Source organism: Hevea brasiliensis, chromosome 9, assembly GCF_030052815.1.
Source record: "Hevea brasiliensis isolate MT/VB/25A 57/8 chromosome 9, ASM3005281v1, whole genome shotgun sequence".
Classification (NCBI taxonomy): domain Eukaryota; kingdom Viridiplantae; phylum Streptophyta; class Magnoliopsida; order Malpighiales; family Euphorbiaceae; genus Hevea; species Hevea brasiliensis.
In genome coordinates this window covers 88,991,459-88,997,824 of record NC_079501.1, presented here as the reverse complement: position 1 = coordinate 88,997,824, position 6,366 = coordinate 88,991,459, and positions in this window count along the sequence as shown.

Sequence of the window (6,366 nt, the reverse complement as noted above, 5' to 3'; positions counted from 1 at the left end):
AGATTTCTCTCAAGCAAGCACGCTTAACCCTCGAGTTCTTCCAACTCTCCAGGCCATTCCACCAAAAGGTGCCTTTAGTGATTAGTTTCCCCATTTTATATATCATTACCTTCCACTCCCATTCTAATGTAGAACGAGTTTCCCATCTTTCAGGGAGCTTTTTGCCCCGTCCATCCTAAGCAAAACAACTAGTCACTGGAGGTATGCACTTTATCTAGGTACAAAAACGCCTAAACCATGCTCTGATACCACTAAATGTAACATCCCTTACTCGGCCTATAGTGTAGCCGAGCAAGACGTGTCACATCTTGTGTCAGAGCATCTTATCTTATCTCACTACATTTCTTAGTAATTTTATTCCATTTTGTTATTTTAAATTCAATAGTTCAAATGGAGAAACTGACGGAGTTTTCCCTAAATTATTAACATATTGACGAATGACCACCTGTTTGAAAACAATCTTGTATATATTCTCATTCTTATTTTCACATTCAAATCAAAAATTCATGTCCATCATCATTTCATCAATTATTCTCAAATTTCAAATCATCAATCTTTTTCACTCATATGGATCCAGATGAAATTTCATCTCATTTCCATTCATACACAGTTCATATATGAAATTTCAAATTTCATTAATTTTCAATCATGTACAAATGAATACAACTTCTTAATATACATAACATGCTTAATAATTAATTACAATGATAAAAAACAAAATACATCAGCTAGATAGACCCTACCAATGCACTGCAGTGAGGTGACACAGCTGACACAATGCAATCTAATCTCCAGGTAATCTCAGTCAGTCGCTTACTGGGCCTTATCCTTCTCTCCAGTACCTACGCGTAGCAAAAAGTAACATGCTAAGCATAACGTTTAGTAGTGCAATAATAATGTAAAAATAAACTAAATAATTAGAAATAAAAAAATTATGTCATTATGCCACACAGGATGTATTTTTGATATCCATTTGTAATATACTTAATTTATTAGTTTTTTTTCTATTCATTATTTATTATTGAATTTTTAAGACTTATTTTAATGTCCAAGTAACCTATACAGATTGACTGGACTGGATAAATGGGTAATCTAGCACTGGGTATTAAGTACCTTTGGCCTTCACACCATCGGTCATGTAACGTCCTCACTTTAAGTAGTCTATACATTCTACTGTTTCGATGACTAACATCTGTTCAGACAGCCAGGATATCTGGAACTACACTCAAAGTAGATTGAGGAGGCATAAATTGATTGAATAAAGACCAAGTAAAATTAAGAAAAAATAAAAGAAATAAAATGCCAATAGGTTAAATGAGCCGAGGTCCCCGCAATGGGTGACCTTACTGGGAAGCACTTGTGTGTCCAGTTGCTAACCCCAGACTTATGGAGAACCCTGTAAGATAAATATTTGGACCTAATTGAAGGATTTATGAGATTTAGATGACAATCAAAATGTTAAGAGAATGCAAGAAAATTTAAGTCAATCGGTAAAGGTAATTATAACTCGATGAACATAACGAAGGGCATTTTGGTTATTTCACCATCCGTGTTGAATTTTGACCTAAATGTCAATAAAAAAGAGTGAGAATAAAACATTAAAAATGAATTAAAATCATGAATTTGTGTAATGGAAATGAGTAGAGAAAATAAGAAAAGAAAAAGAAAGAAAAGAAAATTTAAATGTATTTATGATGTTTGCATGACACAAGAATGATGTAATTAAAATCTATAACCGATTAAATTTAGACAGCCACATATAAATAGAGATAAAATCAATTAAATGGACAAAAGAAATGATCATCTTCTTCCTTGCACACCCTTAGGCCGAACCACCATGGATAAAAAGCTCTCTCCATGTTCAAGCTTTCAAGCTTGAATTTCTCTCCATTCTCACCCGAAAACCTATACTTGCCTTCACTAAAAATTGCTCCTACACCTTGAGGAAGCCTTAGGCTGCCAAGAATTGAAGAAAAATTGAAGTTTTACAAGATCAAACTTGGGTCAACATAAGGTTAGTGCACTATATAAGATCTCTTCTTTCTTTAAGCGTTGTTAGCATGTTAAACTAACTTAAAATTTCATGAAATTAAAAAGAATACCATGAGTAAATGAAACCCTAAGTTTTGGCAGCCATAGGAGTGATGGGAGTTTGATGAATTGATGAACATAATTGTGTTTACTAGTGTTGATTAACAAGTAGATATGAGTAGCATGTTTATTTACATGTGTTATGCATGAATTGAGAAATTGAAGTTAGGGTTTTGACCCAAAGTTTAGAGGTTTTTGTGAATTGATGCCAAATTGTCATTGTTGAGACCATTTATTGACTATTTGAAGTGCCATGAATATGATTAAAGTTTGATAGTTTGGTGGAATATATATTGGGAGTGTTGAATTTCTGTGTAGGATTTTGGATCTATGAGTCCAGTGTGGTTATGTGGCCATAAGTAGAGCCACATTACTCCAATTGGTGTGAGGCCAATTGGAGATGAAATCTAGGACATAAAGCCACTTTTTTTATGAAGAGACCCTGCCCAAAAATTGAACCTAACATTACCTAAATTGGCTTGAATCCGGGTAACCATATGTTGGATCTAGAAAAATGACCATATGAACAGTAAATGTTCAAATGGCCATAACTCACTCTAGGAAGGTCAGAATGACCTGATTCTTGAACCAACATAGGATTGCATTTTTCATGAAAAACACAGAGCCTAATTCTACCTCTAACCCAATCAATTTGCTAGAAAAAGTTAGGTCAATAATTCTGACTAAAACCAAAACTGACCTGAAATTCTGGATTTTAACCTACCCAACCAGTTTTGGCAAAAATGTCATAACTTGGTCCACAAAACTGCAAATGTAGTGAAACCAAAGCTAAAATCTCTATAAGACGTAGAACTACAATTTTTGTGGTTTGACCAAAACCCAGACCCTAATGGAACTTGGCCAAATTGTTAGAACAATTTAGCCACCCAAATATTGAAATTGAACTAAATAGCCATTTGACCCCAGAACAGTATTTATGTCACACCTTACCCCTCTGTAAGGCATAACATGATCCCGTAGAATACCTAATGAACTACCGAACTTCACCTACCGATAACTCATTAAGTACCCTACAAGGGATTTTAAAACAATTTTCTTATTTTTGATAAGTGGTGAGCATTTCTAATAAGTATTTTAAACATGTAATTAAGTTGAAAGCTAGTTGGAAATTTTAGCCCATTTTATTTTTCCGCAAATTTTATAAAAATTTTGATAGAGTTCCCTCTGTATTTTGAGAAAACAGTTCTTCAAATACCTGTAAAAAGCACTTCTAAAAATTTTCTCAACAACTGCTTCAATTTCAAACTCAATCTCACACAATTTCTCAACACATTTATCAACTTTTAATTTCAAATCCAGTATCCGATGATCATCAAAATACTATCATTGCATTTCATTCAAATTAAATAAAATAGTTCCATTCATATTTCATTAGAAACAAAACAATTTGAATAGATCATTACAAAATTTACATTAAGAGAATTTCAAACTACAATATATATTACAACTTTATACAAATTTTATACAACTGCTCAAGACCCATTTTTACATGTCCATACATTTATGTGCACTATATACATCAAAAGAAATATTTACAATTAGGGTATAAATTATACCCGAAGACTTTAGGCTGAATGATCCTCAATCTTTAGCACTTCGATCTGCTCCTCTAAATCTCTGTATCTGCGACAGCAATAAAAGCTATCGCTGAGTACTAGGACTCAGTGGTGCACAACATACTAAAATAATCTTTATGCAAAAATAAAATCATATTCATTCAAAAATTTGACTAAACATGAGCATTAAACACAAAACATGAATTATGAGATTTTTAATGCAAACCACGTTCATTTCGAAGTATCAAAACACATTTCATAAAACCCACAGTTAAATCATGCCATTCGAAACAAATAGAATCTCAATAGCCAGAGGCTAAAGAGAAATCACATCACAAGGCTAGCTAGCTCAAATATATGGATATCCATTCACATCCTCTTCTACTGGCACACCTCAACACTTCTCCAGAGAAGGAATCAAAATTCGAAACTAATTACCCCCACTAGTCGTGCTAGTGAGGTGTCCAAATATATGGTTATGACATTGTGGTTTCAAAACTTATCTTAACAATTTACTAAACATTTTCATTTCAAATATACACAATAACTTTCACAATTTAAATCAAACATCATAAGAATGCCATAATTCAATATTTCACATTATTCAAAACAGTATGCAGAAGATAATTATAAAAAGTATACGTTGTGCACAAACCTCAAACGAGTCGCCTGTTGGCCTTGACTCGACTCCTCGGGTTCTGTCCCGGTATTCTTTTCCACTGAAACATACAATTTCACAGTATTTCAGTACCATAACTTAGCATAAATCCAATAATAAATTTAATTTCACTTTTACCTAGCTCTAACGTGCTAAATTCGACGTTCTTGAAATTTTGTGTTTCGGGTTACTATTCACTGCACTATTCAAGTCAAATTATTGACTTTCTAAGGCTTAATAGGTATGGAAATTTCAACTTCACCCACATACCACATTTTGGTCACTAAACTTGTTGGTTTTGGTCATTTTCTCAAAACTTAGGTCTTTTAGGCAAAATTGCCAATTTTCAGTTTTGGTGTCCCTAATTGTACTGTTTCATTGGTCAGTTTAATGTTAGAATTTGGCAAAACTTTCTTCATAGAAAATGTTCCTTATTGTCTTAAGTTTATTCTCCTTTTTGAATCACCCCAATTGGAGTTTTGTAGCTCAAGTTATAAGCAAATAATATTTACTGTTCATGCTGTAGAATTTTATTTTGGCAGATTATTGATTCCAACTTTGTTTAGTAATTTGATCAAGTTAGGTCCATAATTTGGTCTAATTTTCTTCATATGAAATGTTCTACTATGTCTTAGGTTTCCATCGGTTCAAGAATCGCCTAAATCAGAGTTTTCTAGAGAGAGTTATAGCCATTGAAACCTTACTGTTCATATGGCAATCTGCAGTTCTGTAGATTCAGGTCACTAACTTTGCTCAGTAATTTGATTGGGTTCATGGCATAATTTGGGTTGGTGTTCTTCATGAAAGTTTTATATATATATCTCATCTAACCCCTGGTAAAATTTCAGGTCATTTTGACCTGCCTAGCTCGAGTTATGACCAAATGAACAAACACTGTTCATTTGGTCGGTTTAGCAGGCGACTGCGATTTTCCGACTTCGGCCACTTTGTTCACTAGGTTTTAGTCACTTTTTGGGCAGGCTTCCTGAATGAAAATTGTGTCATTTAGTGCCTATTTTCATCCCCAATTGGTCCCATATCCATTGGACTTGTAAAATTTCATTTTTGGTCCCTCAAATGAGGTTTTGGTCATGCTGCCAGCACATGACCTTATCCAATCCGAATCGGCTTTTAATTCCAACACTTCTAACACACCTCATTTGGTCACAAATAACTATTTTTCACTTCACATTAGGCCAAATATATCATTTACTAATTTCTCCAAATTTTTGCCTCAAAACCCTAGGCCTCCAAACCCTAATCTCACTTAATTGTTACAATTAATCACATTTATGCTTTTCTACCTTACTACCATACTCATGCAAGTTTACTAACACCTTTAATTCATTTAAAATACATCCACTCTCATACATCCATGGCTGGCCGAAAATTCCCTCTCTTCCTAATCATGCAATATTTTTCAATTTCTTCATATAATCTCATTCATTTCTACCCTAAATCCATCATATATACTAAAAGAAAAGTTGGATTAGCTTACCTTAAGTGAGCAGAATTTGTCTATCCAATTCTTCAAACTTTGCTTGATATATTTACTCCCAACCTTCTTATCAAAGTTCAAACACAAGTTTTAGTTATGGGATGTAAAGATTTCATGGCAAGATTTAGGGTTTAAAGGAAGCTTTAGGTGGCTTTAATGGAGGTTTTCATGAAGTAAATGGAAGGGATGGGAGAGAGAGTGGACGGCTTGAAGTTAAAGAAGAAGACAAATTTTTTTTTCTTTTCTCTTTTTGCTTTTTAATTGTTAGTAATTATCCCTTTTTGAAGACCAAAAATCCTAATTACTAAATAAATTAATTAATTTCTTTATGACATCTTACATGATGTCATCACCTTTGACTTTTCCATCTTCTTCTTCTCCTTATTTATTTATTTTTCTATTAGTTCTTTAATTTAATTCTCGATTTCGAAATTTTCTTTTCTCCGATTTTATTTAACAGTTAGGTCAGGAGTCAGCTCTCGGGGTCAATTGACCAAATTGCCCCTCGCCGGTTCATCCCGGTTTGCAAATAATTTCATATT